Source organism: Cucurbita moschata, unplaced genomic scaffold (genome assembly GCF_002738365.1).
Source record: "Cucurbita moschata cultivar Rifu unplaced genomic scaffold, Cmos_1.0 Cmo_Scf00004, whole genome shotgun sequence".
In the NCBI taxonomy this organism is placed as follows: domain Eukaryota; kingdom Viridiplantae; phylum Streptophyta; class Magnoliopsida; order Cucurbitales; family Cucurbitaceae; genus Cucurbita; species Cucurbita moschata.
Genome location: NW_019268520.1, coordinates 817,732 through 838,033, shown reverse-complemented (window position 1 = coordinate 838,033; position 20,302 = coordinate 817,732). Strand labels below are relative to the sequence as shown.

Here is a 20,302-nt window from a genome sequence, read left to right as displayed (position 1 = left end):
CACATCCCCACAATTCTTACATCACAAAACCTTTAAACAACTTAACTTTAAACTTGGCACATCCCCACAATTCTTACATCACAAAACCTTTAAACTTCCCATCATCAATAATACTGAAAATGAAAAATGAAAAAATATTTCTGCTCAATATGTCATAAATAAGGAAAGATGGAATAGAAATAAGATATTAATAACAAATAGAACCTCAGTCTTATACTCTCTGAATTTTTCAAGAGCTTCGAGCTTGTGATGCATTAGGTAAAAATAGCCATACCTTGAATAATCATCAATAAAACTGATGAAATATTCATACCCTCCACGTACTTTGATATTCATTGGACCACAGAGATCTGTATGCACGAGTTCTAAGGTTTCTTTGGCTCTATAACCTTTTTCGGAAAATGATCGTTTAGTCATTTTACCCTCAAGACAAGACTCACATGGAGGTAAAGAGTTGTCTTCTAACTCATTTAGAAGTCCTCTTTTAATCAATCTCTCAATCCTATTGAGATTAATGTGGCCTAGTCCTAAGTGCCAAAGATAGGTATTAGGAGAAATCTTTTGTCGTTTATTTTGAGTTTCAGCTGTTTTAAACATCTCGGTATTTAAAATAGCTTTTGATTCGCTCGATTTTAACATATATAAGTTGTTTTCTAGTTTTGCAGAACAAATATGAATACCTCTTTTGCAAATGAACACTTCATTGATTTCAAAAGATACTTTATACAGTTGTTCTAATAAACAAGAGATAGATATTAAATTTCTTTTCATTTCAAGAACAAAAAGTACATTATCTAATATAATGAATCTATCTCCAAAAAACAACTTTAAATTTCCTACTGATCTTGCTGAGACAACCTCTCCTATTTCAACCTTGAGTGTTATCTCGCCGTCCGCAAGCATTCTTCAAGAGCTAGTTTCCTGGTAAAAAGAACAAATATGATTAGTCGTCCCTGAATCTAGTATCCAAGTTAAGTTGTCATACTCTACTATACATAGTTCTACAACGAGTAAATCATATTTACCTTGTTGTGTCTTTTCGGCTTTTTTCTCTGAAGGTATTTCAGACAGTTTCTCTTCCAATGCCCGTTTTCGTTGCAATAGAAACATTTTCCTTTATTTGCTTTTTGAAACTTGTGTTTGCGGTTAGTAGGAATCTTATTTTTCCCTTTACCCTTCTTTTTCATCAAAACACTTTTAGAAGTTGAAGGTCCAAACTTATTTTTGGAGGACGATCCTCGTAGTAATTTCTTAGAGATAGCAACATTTGCTTCTCCTGTTTGTCCCTTGTTCGTTAAGAGGGACTGATAAGTCTGTAGCTCATTGAGAAGAGCAGTCAAGTTATATTCTATTTTGTTCATTACCACATTGATGCAGAACTGGAAGAAGCTCTTCGGAAGCGACATCATGATAAAACTGACTTGACTCTTCTCATCAATGACAACTTCATTTTCTTCTGCCACATTGAAATGGACCATCATGTCGAGGATATGTTCTCTAACTGAGGTCCCTTCTTTCATATGGCAGTTGTAAATGTATTTTATGGCTTCATGTCTAAGGGAGAAGGACGGTTGTCCAAACATCCCTTTTAGAGATTCCATAATCTCTTTAGCAGTACCCATAACATTGTGTTTCTTAGCCAAAACATCAGATATGCTGGCTAGAATGTACACTCGGGCTTTGTCATTTGCCTTTATCCATCTGTCATACGCATCCCGAACTGTTCGGTTTGCATTTGAGCTGGGGTTTAGAGAACACTCCTCAGTTAAAACAAACTTTAAATCATCAATGACCAGTATTGTGTTTAGGTTTGATTTCCAAGTTGTGTAATTCTCGCCGTTTAATTTCTCAGAAGCGAGTAATTGTACTATTGAGTTTGTCATGCTGTGATATAAAGAAAATTCTATTAGTGATTTGACTTAATCCTATTTAATCCAATCAGTTTTAGCAAATGTAATAATGTACCCAAATCATTATTAATTTGCAACGATACTTTAGTGAGTTAGAGCAACTGCTATCAAGGGGCAGTCAATCACTCATTTACTAAACCAAGACATTCTTGACTTAAACATTAATCCCAAAATAACTCTTGTTCCTATAGTGTTCTTAGTTATCGCTGTTTTGGTCAAGAGTATACCAACTCTTAGTATTTCTTCGTAAGTGTGACCCACCATTTTCAGACCTCATAGATCGGTCCCAACAATGCTATCGAATCAAAAAGCCAAAGTTGGGAACGGACCTAAGAAATCCTATCCATTTCTGGAGTTTGCGTTGTTTCGACTCCCATGTTACGACCTTCCGAATGGGTAGTTGCTCTAGGGCAACATGCAGGTGGAACATGGGAATCTCACGGTGCAACCTAGTGGTGGAGACCATAGGACGTATTTGATATACTTTCTTCTCCCACTTACTATAAATACTTTCTCTATTGACCTTGTTATTGACTCATGCAAATACCTTCTGAATGGACGACGCTCCCAGGGCGACACGAGGCCGAGCATGAATCTCACTGTGTGAATTTTATAGAGAGCGTGAAAAGAAAACGATGTATCTTATACACCTTTTTCCTCCCACTAAGTATTTTAGATGGTTGGGTATACTCATTACTTAAGTATATTCCGGCTAATTAAATATAACTTAAGTCTAGGTGATTTTTCTAAATCTTACATCACTTAAGCATGCTCATAAAACTGGCTAACTAAGCTCAAGTATTGGTCCGATCTCCAGGTAGTAGGTGTTCCGTAAACCGTCAACATAAGTACCTCCAGCCTGAGACAAGATCGTGCTAGGTGAGCTTTCTCGTAACCGCAATTTTGTAAGACATTGACCTATTTTAACTATTAAAATTGATTGTGCTCGGTTCTTAACCCTAAGTGAGCATGCACTTATCTTTATTATAGATTTTAACGTCTATCTCGTTGTATGACGTTGAAAATAACCTATAACATGCATCTAACATGCTTTATATAACAATTATATAATCATCCATTCCATGCAATAATATAACAATTTATATCTATCACTAATGGAACCCTAAACGTGCATACTATACATCATAACACTTATAACATACTTGGAATGCATGAAACATGCTTAGCCTATGGTGGGATTTTAAATCTATATGACATACTTTATGCATATACATTTTCTATTTAATTAAAACATACATTCATAATGCATAATTAATTAAACACACTAAAGTGGGTTGGTTTTGGCATTTTAAAGCAAGCAATTAACTAAATTATTACATTAATAATTAAAAATAACTTGAGCCGCTCCCGAGGATCATGAACTGGGCGAACCAACCCTTAAAAACGTTGAATCGGACCCCAACGGCAGAAAAAACACCCGAATCGCCTCTTCCATCTTCTTCGGTTCAGCTTGCTATCTCTTCCATTTTCGATCAATTACAACCTAAAATGGACTCTAATGACTCCATAAAAATTACAGACCTTTCTTCATTCATTAAAGCCCATACACATTAGGCTTATTACAATAATTGTATCAAATGGAAACATAAAAAAAAATGCCAAATCCAAAACCATCAACTTTAGCAACCACAAACTTCATTCATGAAATGGTACCCACCATGATAAAATTAATGTAAACAAAGTGCCTAAAACTTGCTCTGATACCAATTGATGGTGTTAATATATCACATGCGAAAGCAATTTGGATCTTAGGCACTTTCAGAACATCAATTATAGTAAATAACTAGCATGTTCATAAGTATTAAAACTTAATGAGTTTAGATACTAACCTTTTGTAGTTTAAACTTCTCTTTCCTCACGAATCGGTTTCGAACCACCACTAGTGTGTTTTCCACTATCCTCCGGCCTTAGAACGGGATTGTGGAATCTGGTGAGCGACTAAACTTGGGAGGGATTTTGTATATGTGAAGAGAGTGTTTGTGAGAGGTTTTTCTCAAGGTTTTTTTTTTCACCAAGAAGAAGAAGACCTTCAATATACCATGATCACTCTATTTAAAGAGTCATGTTTGCATGTTCATGCAAATTTGAGATCACCAAATTTTGACACTTAAAATTCCACTCAAATGTTTGGGATTATGTGGCAAGCATGCATGTTTGAGTTAACCAAATTTTGACACTCAAAATTCCACTCAAACTTGTGGGGTTTATTTGGCAAGCATGCAAGTTTGGTTAAACCAAATTTTGACACCTCAAAATTCCATTAACATGGATTTTTCTCTTAAATGAGTCAACATTTTGACTTTCTTCATTTTAATTCAACAATTAATTTGAATAATGAATTTCAAATTAAAGTAACATTAAAGGATTAATTAAACTATTTAATTAATATTTAATATTAATTCAAATGCCAATCTCAATCAATTCTGACCATAATTGATCAAGATATTTAAAACTTATTTAAATATCTTAGATTATCTCTTTTTGTTAATTCGTAAATAAAACAAAAATGCGGTTAAATATATCGTATAAATGTAGCGCATATTCCCTAATTTGAATTCGAACACTTCGAACTCACTCGTCACACTTTTCTATAGTCCGATATGAGCTAGCAGAGAGACCTAATGGACTTATAGATCATGCGCTCCAACGATCCAAGATTAACCGGTTAAACTCATTAACCTTGTTAACCAACATTCGTTAACTACTAGGACACTCCACTATAGCCTAGTAGTTGCACTCCCCTCACTATAGATATATTTTTGTCCATTTGATATAACCATGATTAGTAAGTCGATCCTTCACAGGTTGTTCGTAACTAGAGCTGGGTCAATTTACTGTTTTACCCCTAAAGTTACTTCTTTTTTCTTATGTCTCACTGATCTTCTAATGAACAATTGGTTTGTGGTCCAACCAGTAAACCGAATCCCTCTCAGGCTAATGAGAGGGTGGGGCCCCTTGTTCAAGACCTGGAGTTAGTGCTTAAGGGAACTACCTCTCTTCTATCCCCAAAAGTGGGTAGGAGTAAATTCCATCTTGCACCCCACGTCCCCAGCCATTCACCCAGTCTTACCCCTGAAATGGGAGGCCTATTGAGTCCGCAAACTAGAGCCACTCTCACCCATGCAAATCTAAGGATAATTCCGAATAAACAGGAGTTCATGGTTAGCTCAGGATTAAAACCGAGTTACCTAGGTTATCGAATGAAAAGAAAATCAGTCTCAATAGTAAACGACATTATAAAGTGAGAGTGGTTTTCTTCATGGTCCGATCTTATGCAATACTCATTGCATAGGACACCCCCACTCACATGTCTCCGCATGTACAATTTAGTGATCACATTGTTTATATCATATACAAAAGTGGGCCGCATCCATAGTGTCCCTAGAATAAGGTACTCAGCCTTATCCTTATACTATAGATCATTTTGACTATATATACTTGAACTTGATCCACTCTTATGTCTCTACATATAGTTCAAGTAATCATACTATAGCTAGAGTGTTCTTAGTTTATTGGATTTAGATTAATGATCATAAAGTTCACTTTATTCAATAACAATCTTTACTGAATAAACAACAATAATAACTTTATTGAAAATAGAATATGTTTTTGTTTACAAACGGTGAGTTTACAAACGGTGAGTTCTAGAGCCCAAATAGTTAGTTTTTCTAGGAGAGTTTAAAGAAAATTATGCAAATGCAGGCTCGGAACGTTGGAACCCTTCAGTTTACTTTGTGTAAATGTTTTAAGTTTCAAATTTAGGACTTTGAGTCCAAAATTCTTCGTCTAGAGATTGATTTGTTTAATGGGTCTTATACAATTAGCTGTAGGGTAAGTTACGTTTAATGGGTCTTATACAATTAGCTGTAGGGTAAATTAATGAACATAGTTGAAAAAGATTATCATCAACTTATCTTCTATGGCTACTAAGTTAATGAACACAGTTGAAAAAGATTATCATCTTCAGGATGATTATGTCAGGATTGGCAAATGGAGGCTTGGAACGTTGGAACCCATTAGTTTACTTTCTATAAACGTTCCAAGTTTCAAATTTTGAACTCTGAGTCCAAAATTCTTCATCTAGAGATTGATTCATTTAATGGGTCTTATACAACTAGCTGTAGGGTAAGTTACGTTTAATGGGTCTTATACAATTAGTTGTAGGGTAAGTTAATGAACACAGTTGAAAAAGATTATCAAGGTTAAGTTAATGAACACAGTTGAAAAAGATTATCATCAGCTTATCTTCTACGGCTACTAAGTATAGAACACATGTTTTTTTGTGCTTTAGAACCTACTATTATTGTCACGTTAATTTCACATTGTCCATCACATAATAGAATTTGTTCTTCAAATCAATTGGATGTACTTCAATTAATATTATTAAAAAATATTAACATAAATAAAGTTCATATCCTATAATTCCTACCTTTAAGATTATGAATGATCCGGCTCAAATTATTTAGGTTGAAGCTCCATTGCCACTAAAGCATATGTATTCCTTTGGGATAGATATTGAAAATATACATTTGAATTTTAATTAAAATTTTACCACAAACTAAGTTTTTGAAAACGACTTTTATTTTATATTTATTTTTAAATTTTTAAATTTTTAAATTTTAGATTTCAAAACTTACATTGATATTTCAAAACTACTTCTTTGCTACCCTTTCACAATATTTAAATTGTAAAATGGGATTAACTTCTTTTAAGTTTATGTAGTTTTTTTTTTAAGGGAACTTCTCAACTTGAGGGATCAATTTCATTCCTCTAAAATATGATTTTTACATAATAATTTGACGATATTTATAGTCTCCACACAAAAGAAGTTGGTGGCCTAGATTTCATCTCAATCCCCTTGAATCTCCACAAGACAAGGTCAATTTGACCCTTACATACTTTATGAATTAAAGATAAATAAAGTTTTCTAACAACTCATCTAAAGATGCTTGCAACTTCATCCTCTACTTCAACGGTGTAAATATTCACTTCTGAAGCTCGAAATGGTCCTTCCTCAATCGAATAAGCTTGTAACACATGAAATGAGAGTTGAACAAAGCCTATCCAATTTTATACATGAAGAATGAATGCTTATTGAATCTTCTTGGCTGGTCCAGTTGGAACATTGGGATCACTGTGATCCTTATCATCTTCCCCCCTCTTCAAAAGGATTCATCCTCGAATTAGAAAAATCATCACCTACATCAAAAGAACTCAAGTCAGCAACATTGAAAATTGAAAGTAGAATGTGCTGAGAATTCTCGAGGAACATCATCTTATATGCATTGTTATTAATTATTTCAAGGACTGATAAGGGTTATCCCCTCTTGGATGTAACTTTGTCTTCCTTTGAGATGGAAATCACTCCTTGCGAAAATGTATCCAAACCCAGTTATCGAGTTGAAAGATGATTTCCTTCCGTCCTTTGTTAATTCTTTAAGTAACTTTGAAATTTTGTTTCTCAATTGTCAACTTCACCTCTTTATGCAATGTTTTGATCAAACCTTACTTGTGGTTTCTTTACTCACAAAAATATTTAATTCTTAAAGGAACTTTTTGTTTCTCAATTCTCTCCTTTCACCTGTTTGTGCAATGTTTTGATCAGATCTGCCTTACTTGTGGTTGTTTTACTTTAAAAAATATTAGAATGAATATCCAAACCCAGTTATCGAGTTGAAAGATGATTTCCTTCCGTCCTTTGTTAATTCTTTAAGTAACTTTGAAATTTTGTTTCTCAATTGTCAACTTCACCTCTTTATGCAATGTTTTGATCAAACCTTACTTGTGGTTTCTTTACTCACAAAAATATTTAATTCTTAAAGGAACTTTTTGTTTCTCAATTCTCTCCTTTCACCTGTTTGTGCAATGTTTTGATCAGATCTGCCTTACTTGTGGTTGTTTTACTTTAAAAAATATTAGAATGAATAAGAAGCAAATTAAGAGGCGTAGGTGGATTAAATCCATAAACATCTTGAGAAGGAGAACGATGAGTGGTACTATGAATTGCTCTATTATATGTCATCCAAGACTTAATAGATTCTTAGAAATAATAGGCAATAATCTAATTTATCCTACGCCATACTTTTCAAGAGTGACTTAAAAATTTAAGTATCCCGATCTTTTTGTGTGTAGCAAACCACATTTAAACGCGTATATCTCATTAAGGCACCACCATATTATAGAGCATTTAGGAATATAGAGTTGGGTATTCGGGGTATCGATCCCCGTACCAATCGCATGCAAAGAGAGCACTCTACCATCTTAGCTACTTCCCCACAATTCTTACATAACAAAACCCAAAACTGCCCGTCATCAATAATAGTGAAAATGAAATTTGGGCTCATTATGTCAAAAATAAGGAAAACTTGAATAGAAATAAAATATTAATAACGTATAGTTTCTTTAGGAGATGCAGGGTATCAATCCCCACACCTCTCATATGCTAAGCGAGCGCTCTACCATATGAGCTATATCCCAATGATTCTTACATCACAAAATCCTAAACGTCTGGTCATCAATAATAGTGAAAATGAAAAACTATTTTTGCTCATTAGGTCATAAATAAGAAAATATTGAAAAGAAATAATACATTTAATAATGGATAGTCTTCCATTAGAGATGCAGAGTATCAATCCCCTCACCTCTCACATGTTAAGTGAGCTCTCTACCATATCATTATGTCATAAATAAGAAAATATTGAAAAGAAATAATACGTTTAATAATCGATAGTCTTCCTTTAGAGATGTGGGGTATTAATCCCCGCACCTCTCACATGCTAAGCGAGCGCTCTACTATATGAGCTATATCCCAATGATTCTTACATCACAAAATCCTAAACGTCTCGTCATCAATAATTGTGAAAATGAAACTATCTTTGTTCATTATGTCATAAATAAGAAAATATTGAAAAAAAATAATATATTTAATAATCGATAGTCTTCCTTTAGAGATGCGGGTATCGATTCTCATACCTCTCACATGCAAAGAGTGCTCTATCATCTGAGTTACATCCCCATAATTCTACTCAATAATAGTGAAAATGAAGAAATATCGCTACTCAACATGTCATGAATAAGGAAGAATTGAAAACAAATAACATATTTAATAATAGATAGTTTTATTTTGGAGATGCAGGGTATCAATCCTCACTCCTCTCACATGCAAAGCGACCATCTGAGCTACATCCCCACAATTATTTTTACTTATTATGTCATAAATAAGAAAAAAATTGAAAAGAAATAATATATTTAGTAATCAATTCATTTGGAGAAGCAAGGTATCGATCCCGTACTTCCCTCATGGGAAGCTCTACCATCTGAGCTACATCCCCACGATTCTTACATCAGAAAATCCAAAACGTCCCGTCATCAATGATTGTGAAAATGAAAAAATATCTCCGCTCATTATATCATAAATAAGGAAAGATTGAGTAGAAATAAAATATTAATAACAATTAGTTTCTTTTTTAGATGTGGGATATCGATTCCCGTACCTCTTGCATGCAAAGAAAGCATTCTACCATCTGAACTACATCTCCAAAATTATTACAAAACAAAACCCTAAACGTCACGCATCAATAAAAGTGAAAATAAAAAACTATCTCACCAATACTATTGAAAATGAAAAACTATCTCTGCTCATTAGGTTATAAATAAGGGAATATTTAATAGAAATTAAATATTAATAACAAATAATTTCTTTTGGAGATGTGGGGTATCGACCCCTCCTGTACCTCTGAGTGCACTAAATAATCTTACCTACATCCCCACAATTCTTACACCACAAAACTCTAATCCTCCCGTCATCAATAATAGTTAAAATGAAAAACTACCTTTGCTCGTTATGTCATAAATAAGATACTAACTTTGCTCATTATGTCATAAATAAGATTAATAATTGATAGTTTTCGTTTGGATATGCATGATAGCGATCCTTGTACCTCTTGCTTGCCAATTAATCTACATCCATACAATTCTTACATCACAAAACACCTTCCCATCATCAATAATAGTTAAAATGAAAAAATATATTAATAACAAATAGTTACTTTTGGAAATGCGGAGTATTGATCCCCATGGCTCTTGCATGCAAAGAATGTACTCTACCATCTTAGTTACATCCCAACAATTCTTACATGATAAAATCCTAAATGTCCCATCATCAACAATAGTGAAAATGAAAACTATCCTTGCTCATTATGTCATAAATAAGAAAAATTTGAAATAGAAATAGAATATTTGGTAGTAGGATTCCTTTAGAGATGTAGGGTATTGATCCCCGTACTTCTCACATGCGAAGTGAGCGCTCTACCATCTGAGTTACATCCCCACAATTCTTATGTCATAAAATCCTAAACGTACCATCATCAATAATAGTGAAAATAAAAAAATATCTCTGCTCAATATGTCAAAATAAGAAAAGATTGAATAGAAATAAAACCATCTGAGCTACATTCCCTCATGCAAAGTGATCGGTATACCATCTGAGCTACATCTCCACGATTCTTACATCACAAAACTTTAAATTCATCAATAATAGTGAAAACGAAAAAATATCTCTGCTCATTATGTCATAATAAAGGAAATATTGAATAAAAATAAAATATTAATAACAAATAGTTTCTTCTAAAGATGCAAATGCAAAGTATCAATCCTCATACCTCTCGCATGCTAAGCGAACACTCGACCATCTAAACTACATCCCCATAATTCTTATATCACAAAACTCTAAATTTTCTATCATCAATAATAGTGAAAATGAAGAAATATTGAATAAAAATCAAATATTAATAACGAATAGCTTCTTTTGGTGATAAGAGGAAAAATTGGATAAAAATAAAATATTAATAATGAATAGATTCTTTCGGAGATAAGAGGTATTGATCCCCCATACCTCTCGCATGCTACGCGAGCACTCTACCATCTGAGCTACATCTCCACAATTCTTACATCACAAAACCCTAAATGTCTCGTCATCAATAATAGTGAAAATGAAAAACTATCTCTGCAAATTATGTCATAAATAAAAATAAATTGAAAATAAATAATATATTTAATAATTGATAGTTATCCTTTAGAGATGCGGGGTACTAGTCCCCATACCTCTTGCATGTAAAGCAAGTGCTCAACCATCTAAGCTACATCCCCATGAATCTTACTTCACAAACTATTAAATTTTTCGTCATCAATCAGAGTGAAATGAAAAAATATATCTACTCATTATGTCATAAATAAGGAAAAATTGAAATTATGTCATAAATAAAAATAAATTGAAAATAAATAATATATTTAATAATTGATAGTTATCCTTTAGAGATGCGGGGTACCAGTCCCCATACTTCTCGCATGCAAAGCAAGTGGCCTACCATCTAAGCTACATCCCCATGAATCTTACTTCACAAACCATTAAATTTTTCGTCATCAATAAGAGTGAAAATGAAAAAATATATCTACTCATTATGTCATAAATAAGGAAAAATTGAATAGAAATAAATTATTAATAAAAATTAGTTTCTTTTGGAGATGTGGGGTATCGATCCCCATGCCTCTCGCATGCTAAGCGAGCGCTCTACCATCTGAGCTACATCCCCACACTACTTGTGTGAAAAAATCCTAAATTTTCCGTCATCAATAATAGTGAAAATGAAGAAACATTGCTACTCAACATGTCTTTCTATGGAAAAATTGAAAAGAAATAACATATTTAATAATAGATAGTTTTATTTTGGAGATGCGGGGTATCAATCCCCGTACCTCTCGTATACAAAGCGAGTGCTTTACTATCTGAGCTACATCCCCACGATTCTTATGTCACAAAACCCTAAACGTCTTGTCATCAATAATAGTGAAAATGAAAAAATATCATTGCTCACATGCTAAGAAAGCGATCTAAAATCTAATCTACATTCCCATGATTCTTACATCAAAAAACCCTAAACGTCAGATTGAATAGAGTTTGTTTTGGAGATGTAAGGTATCGATCCCTCATTCTTCTCACATGCTAAGCGAGCGCTCTACCATCTGAGCTACATCCCCCAATTCTTGCATCACAAAACCCTTAACGTCTTGTCATCAATAATAGTGAAAATGAAAAAATATCACTACTCACATGCTAAGAAAGCGATCTAAAATCTAATCTATTGAATAGAGTTTGTTTTGGAGATGTAAGGTATCAATCCCCCATTCTTCTCACATGCTAAGCGAGCGCTCTACCATCTGAGCTACATCCCCCAATTCTTGCATCACACAACCCTAAATTCTCAATCATCAATAATAGTGAAAATGAAGAAATATCACTACTTAACATGTCATGAATAAAGAAAAATTGAAAAGAAATAACATATTTAATAATAAATAGGTTTATTTTGAAGATGTGGGGTATCAATCCTTGTACCTTTTGCATGCAAAGCAAGCACTCTACCATCTAAACTACATCCCCACAATTCTTACATCATAAAAGCCTAAACGTCTCATCATCAATAATAGTGAAAATGAAAAACTATCCCTACTCATTATATGTCGTAAATATGAAAAATTTGAAAAGAAATAATATATTTAATAATCCATTCATTTAGAGATGCAAGGTATCGATCCCCGTACTACCCACACGAGAAGTGAGCGCTCTACCATTTGATCCACATCCGCACAATTCTTACATCAGAAAACCTAAACGTTCCGTCATCAATAATTGTGTAAATGAAAAAATATCTCGGCTCATTATGTCATAAATAAGGAAAGATTGAATAGAAATAAAATATTAATAACAAATAGTTTCTTTTGGAGATGCAAGTTATAGATCCCCATACCTTTCGCATGCTACGCGAGCGCTCTACCATCTGGGCTAAATACTGAAAATTTTTAAATCACAAAACCCTAAATTTTCCATGATCAATAATAGTGAAAATGAAGAAATATCGCTACTCAACATGTCATGAATAAGGGAAAATTGAAAGTAAAAAATATATTTAATAATGAATAGTTTTATATTTTGGAGATGTAAGGTACCAATCCCTATACCTCTCGCATACAAAGCAAGCACTTTACCATCTGAGCTACGTCCCCACAATTCTTATGTTACAAAACCCTAAACGTCCCGTCATCAATAATAGTGAAAATGAAAAACTATCTCTGCTCATTATGTAGTAAATATGAAAATTTTGAAAAGAAATAATATATTTAGTAATCGATTCATTTGGAGAAGCAAGGTATCGATCACGTACTTCCCACATGGGAAGCTCTACCATCGCTACATCTTCCAACAATTCTTACATCAGAAAACCCTAAATGTCCCGTCATCAATAATTGTGAAAATGAAAAACTCCGCCGTGATATTAGGCTTATCATTCACTTTCACACACCATTGAAAGCTACATCCCCACGGCTTATCATTCACCTTCACAATTTCATGGGAATGTATGTATTTAACTTGTGCCATTTTATTGTATATATTTACTTCGTTTTATTCTAAAATCTCTCTTGAAGGGGCACATTTCGAGAATCGAACTCGAGACCTCTCGCACCCAAAGCGAGAATCATACCACTAGACTACATGCCCTTATTATGCCATTTAAAACGTATGTATGAATCCTTGAGCCTAGGTATTAAGGTTGTATTTTGTCGTATTGCAGGAAACACATGAAGTCTTCGATGCGCTTGAACTGAAGCCTTGGATGTAGAATGTGTCTTGGAGAACAAAACAATAACATAATAAGAACAAAGAGCTTTCTACTAGACCTGCTTAAGATTTGGATAGGCATACTCATCGAAAGTGGGAAACATGAAATGATATTAAGAGCATTATCATTATAGTTTTAATCGCCTTAACTTTTATTTTTTTTTTCTTTATTTCCTAAGATGGTAAGTATAAAGCCTTGGGATGTAAAGAAAGACTTTAGGTTGCTGCTGAATGACCAAGCCATTGTGAACCTGCTTAAGTTTTGATATCTCTTTTCTAATTCCTTTAGGTCGACTTTGTTGCCCAAAAATTGGTGTAGAGAAGTTAAGAGGGATGTTTGAAAAGTAAATAATAGGAACAACAAGTTTATATTAATATGAAGTCCTTTGATAAGAAAAGATTTAGATATAGGGGCACTTGAGGTTGCACCGTAAGTGAGTCGTACCACTAAACCAAATGTCTTTTCTTAAATACCCAATATTTAGCTTCTACTCAAATATATTTTTCTCTGAGTGGTTGGACGGCTATAAAATGAAAAGTTGATGGTCTAATATTTTACTTGTAAGACATGTTATATTGAATTGTTATAATATACGAGGGTTATAATATAAAATAAACCAACAACCCAACAAAGGAAACAAACTAATCAATTTGGGTTGGATTAATTCAATTCAGTTTATCAGTTTGTTTGATTTAATTCTTCTATTTTGCCTCGTATGACAACAAAATAAAGTTGTATGACAACAAAATAAAGTTGTATTGAATGCACATTAGTTTCATTTATGACAAACTCATATGAAACATAATTGCACTAATAATACTCAGAGTTGGAGTCTATAAGTATTTCATGAACCTAAGTGCAAATCATGCTTCATTAAAGATGAGATAAATACAGTTGTATTGAATGCACTTTAGTTTCATTTATGACAAACTCATATGAAACATAATTGCACTAATAGTACTCAGAGTTGGAGTCTATAAGTATTTCATGAACCTAAGTGCAAATCATGCTTCATTAAAGATGAGATAAATACAGTTGTATTGAATGCACTTTAGTTTCATTTATGACAAACTCATATGAAACATAATTGCACTAATAGTACTCAGAGTTGAAGTCTATAAGTATTTCATGAACCTAAGTGCAAATCATGCTTCATTAAAGATGAGATAAATACAGTTGTATTGAATGCACTTTAGTTTCATTTATGACAAACTCATATGAAACATAATTGCACTAATAGTACTCAGAGTTGGAGTCTATAAGTATTTCATGAACCTAAGTGCAAATCATGCTTCATTAAAGATGAGATAAATACAGTTGTATTGAATGCACTTTAGTTTCATTTATGACAAACTCATATGAAACATAATTGCACTAATAATACTCAGAGTTGGAGTCTATAAGTATTTCATGAACCTAAGTGCAAATCATGCTTCATTAAAGATGAGATAAATACAGTTGTATTGAATGCACTTTAGTTTCATTTATGACAAACTCATATGAAACATAATTGCACTAATAGTACTCAGAGTTGGAGTCTATAAGTATTTCATGAACCTAAGTGCAAATCATGCTTCATTAAAGATGAGATAAATACAGTTGTATTGAATGCACTTTAGTTTCATTTATGACAAACTCATATGAAACATAATTGCACTAATAGTACTCAGAGTTGAAGTCTATAAGTATTTCATGAACCTAAGTGCAAATCATGCTTCATTAAAGATGAGATAAACTTTAGTTAAGCAACGGGAACTTTAGATTACTTCATGTGGAGCTTCAATTACTCTATGCTAACGGGAACTTGATAGGAATTTAGTATTGGTAAATAGAGAGTTTTGAGAGATTTTCTCAAAGTTTTTCAAGCAAACTTTTCCATGTACTTTAATCACTCTATTTATAGAGTCATATTTGCATGTTCATGCAAATTTGACATTACCAAATTTTGACACTCAAAATTCCACTCAAATTTGTGGGATTACGTGGCAAACATGCAAGTTTGGTTAACCCATATATTGACACACAATATTTCACTAACTCAAACATGGATTTTTCCACGGGTGAAATCAACATTTTGACTTTCTTTATTTTAATTCAACAATTAATTTAAATAATTAATTTCAAATCAAAATAATATTAAAAGATTAAACAATTTAATTAAAATTTAACATTAAATAAAATGTCAATTCCAATGAATTTTGGCACATATTGATTATGAATCCCTATTCATAATTAAAATATTTAAATCTTATTTAAATATCTCAAATTCTCTCTTTTTGTTTAATTCATAATTAAAATAAAATGCGGTTAAATATATCGTATATATTTAGCGTATATTCCCTAATTTGAATTCGAACACCTCGAACTCACTCGTCACACTGTTTTAAGGTTTAGTCCTATATAAGCTAGTTGGGGTTTCTAATGGACGCACAGATCATGAGCTCCAACAATTTGAGATTAACCAGCTAAACTTATTAACCTTGTTAACCAACATTCGTTAACTACTAGGACACTCCATTATAGCCTAATAGTTGCCCTCCCCTCACTATAGATATATTTCTGTTCATTTGATATAACCATGATTAGTAAGTCGATCCTTCACAGGTTGTTTGTAACTAGAGCTGGGTCAATTTTCCGTTTTACCCCTAAAGTTACTTCTTGTTCCTTGAGTCCCACTGATCATCTAATGAACAATTGGTTTGTGGTCCAACCACCAAACCAAATCCATCTCGGGCCAATGAGAGGGTGGGACTCCTTGTTCAAGACTTGGAGTCAGTACTTGACGGAACAACCTCTCTACTATCCCCAAATGCGGGTAGGAGTGAATTCCATCTTACACTCTATGTCCCCAGCTATTCACCTAGTCTTACCCCTGGAATGGGAGCCTTATTGAGTCGGTGAACTGGGGCCACTCTTACCCATGCAAATCTAAGGATAATTTCGAATAAACAGGAGTTCATAGTTAGCTCAGGATTAAGATCGAGTTATCTAAGTCATTGAAAGAAAAAATCAGTCTCAACAATAAACGACATTATAAAGTGAGAGTGGTTTTCTTCATGGTTAGATCTTATGCAATACTCATTGCATAGGACGCCCTCACTCACATGTCTCCCCATGTACAATTTAGTGATCACATTGTTTATATCATGTACAAAAGTGGGCCGCATCTATAGTGTCCCCAGAATAAGGTACTCAACCTTATCCTTGTACTATAGATCATTTTGACTATATACTTGAACTTGATCCACTCTGATGTCTCTACATATAGTTCAAGTAATCAATCCTTGTTTTATAGATCATTTTGACTATATACTTGAACTTAATCCACTATGATGTCTCTACATATAGTTCAAGTAATCAAAGTAATCAATCCATGTACTATAGATCATTTTGACTATATACTTGAACTTGATCCACTCTGATGTCTCTACATATAGTTCAAGTAATCAATCCCTGTTTTATAGATCATTTTGACTATATATTTGAACTTGATTCACTCTAGTGTCTCTACATATAGTTCAGGTAATCAGAGTAATCAATCCCTGTACTATAGTTCGTTTTGACTATATACTTGAACTTGATCACTATGATGTCTCTACATATAGTTCAAGTAATCAAAGTGTTCTTAGTTTATTGGATTAAGATTAATGATCGTAACATTCACTTTATTCAATAACCATCTTTACTTAATAAATATCAATAATAAATTTATTGAATTGAGTTTTAGGACATAAAACCCAACAAATAAATCAATTCTACTGATTGATCATTAATAAAAGAAGACTAATGGAGATGCAGGCAATCGATCCCCATACCTCTCGCATGCAAAGAGAGCACCCTACAATCTTAGCTACATCCCCACAATTCTTACATCACAAAACCCATAGGTCGGGTCATCAATAATAGTGAAAATGAAAAACTAAATAGTGAAAATGAAACACTATCTCTCCTCATTATGTCATAAATAAGAAAAAAATTAAAAAGAAATAATATTTTTAACGATTGATAGTATTCTTTGGAGATGCATGGTAACGATCCCCGCACCTCTTGCATGCAAAACGATTTCTCTACCATCTGAGCTACATCCCCGCAATTATCCCTGCTCATTATGTCGTAAATAAGAAAAAATTGAAAAGAAATAATATATTGTGATTTTGCTTTTCTTCAATTTTGTACAATTTGTCCGAAAGTGTAATTTTTCTTCACAATTTCAACACTTTACGTTTGGTTTGTTTGGAGATTTTTCTCGATTCCTTTATTTTGATCTCTCATGTTTGTTTGGGCTCTTTGATTTACTTCTTTCCCTTCGATCAACACTGAGAGTATTGCCAGATAAATCTCCAATTTTTCATTTGGGAATACTTTCTCTAACATCTTGAATTTCATCAAACTTTAGTTTATCAGATCCTCATGAACTGTTGTTTGCAGCAACAACAGTATACCACGGCTCGGGTAAAGATGACATCAAAATTAATGCTTTAATTTCATTTTTTAACACAATTTCCACCGAGCTCAATTGACTAACAATCACGTTGAACTAATTTATATGATCTACAACAAATCTACCTTTAGGCATTTGTATATATTTGACAACACGTTGTTCATAGCCGACAAATTTTCGTACATATTTGACAACACCTTCAATAGGTCCGATGTCGTCTTCTCTTTGGTGATGTTGAACGTTGTGTTTCTGGATAGCTTCAACCAAATCAACCCTAAGGCATGACGATCCTTGAGTTTCTAAAGATCTTTCTGGTACATATAATCTTCAATCAGCATCTTTTAGAAACTAATATCGAATCCATCAAACTTTTAAATTCGTCTTTGAACTTTCCATCTTCACAGATCATGGTGAATCTCGCCACGCTCTGATACCAATTATTAGGATCACACAACAACGCACGCACTCGATCTAAATGAACACAAAGAACATGATGGAGAAAATGTAAGGAGATATATTGACTAAAACTTTTGTATTAAGGACTTCAAGGTATGTAAAGAGAGGGTATGAAGAATGAGAAATGTACATTTTGAAAGCACCAACTACTTTCCATCTTCACAGATCGTGGTGAATGTCGCCTCGCTCTGATACCAATTATTAGGATTACACAACAACGCACACACTCGATCTAAATGAACACAAAAAACATGATATAGAAAATGTCAGGAGATATACAGCACACACACTCGATCTAAATTAACACAAATAACATGATAGAGAAAATGTAAGGAGATATGTTGACTAAAAGTTTTGTATTAATGACTTCAAGGTATGTAAAGAGAGGGTATGAATGAAGAATCAGCTTATCTTCGCCACTAAGAAACTTCTTACATTGGTAATCATGAGGTTGAGGTCCTAAGAAGACAACAAATCTTCTATCAAATAAACCAGCAACTCACAACATTGGTAATCATGAGGTTGAGCCTAAGAAGGAGCACAAGTCTTAGATCCAATTTAGCTAGTTTTCGTTAGAATTATTCCAATATTCAAGGGTAGTTTTAGAATTATTCCAATATTCAAGGGTAGTTTTCACTTGTAAGTAAAGAATACAACAAACTATTTAATTTGATATAATTGTGGGGGCATTTCATGAATCGAACTCAAGACCTCTCGCACCCAAAATGAGAATCATACCACTAAACCAAATGACTTTGTAGTGGATCAATCATTTTTAGTTGCTAGTCCATGTGTTTTGTGTGTCTCAAGATTTGAAATTTATCCACGTATTTTTTTGTGCTTTAGAACCTACTATTATTATCACGTTAATTTCACATTGTCCATCACATAATAGAATTTGTTATTCAAATCACATCCATATTATTAAGAAATATTGACATAAATAAAGGTACCTTTGAGATTATGAATAACCATGCTCAAATTATTTTGGTTGAAGCTGCATTGCCACTAAAGCATATGCATTCCTTTGGGATAGATATTGAAACAATACGTTTGAATTTTAAATAAAATTTCACCACAAACTAAGTTTTTGAAAACAACTTTTATATTATATTTATTTTTTAATTTTTTTAATATTTTTAATTGTTTTAATTTTTTAATTTTTTAATTTTAATTTTCAAAACCTACTTTGATATGTCAAAACTACTTCTTTACTGCCATTTAACTTTATATTGTAAAATGGGATTAACTTCTTTTAAATTTATGTAGTTTCATTTTACTACTACGTTTACTTCTATCTCATGTAAAAAAAAATGTGCTAGTAAACATAATTCATCTTTTATTGGTATATATACTTGCTCCATTTGTATTACTTCATTTTAAACGAAGAAATCCTGAAAATAAGTAGAAGGTTGAGAATTTCACTCAACCACACAATCCAACTTGATAAACTCATGTGCAATTCTACCCTCAACAATTGCTTGAAACTTAGAAACGGTAGAGATAATGCTCTGATTTTCAAGGGAACTTCTAAAATTGATCTCATTCCTCTAAAATCTGATTTTTACATGATCATTTGAGGATATTTATAGTCTCCCCCAAGAGAAGTTCGTGGCCTAGATTTAATCTCAATCCCTTTGAATCTCTACCAAAGACGAGGTCAATTTCACCATTACATACTTTATGAATTAAAAATAAATAAAGTTTTCTAACAACTCATCTAATGATGCTGGTAACTTCATCCTCTACTTCAACTGTGTAAATATTCACTTATGAAGCTCCAAATGGTCATTCCTCAA

General features: G+C 33.0%; 2 non-coding genes across 2 annotated transcripts; both read right to left on the bottom strand.

Annotated features, from left to right (window-relative positions):
- Positions 1 to 11,448: 11,448 nt before the first annotated feature.
- On the bottom strand, positions 11,449 to 11,521 carry TRNAA-AGC. The gene has a single exon. It is a non-coding gene; the product is annotated as a tRNA-Ala (tRNA).
- Positions 11,522 to 13,413: 1,892 nt separating this feature from the next.
- TRNAP-UGG lies at positions 13,414 to 13,485 on the bottom strand. The gene has a single exon. It is a non-coding gene; the product is annotated as a tRNA-Pro (tRNA).
- Between the last annotated feature and the right edge of the window lie 6,817 nt (positions 13,486 to 20,302).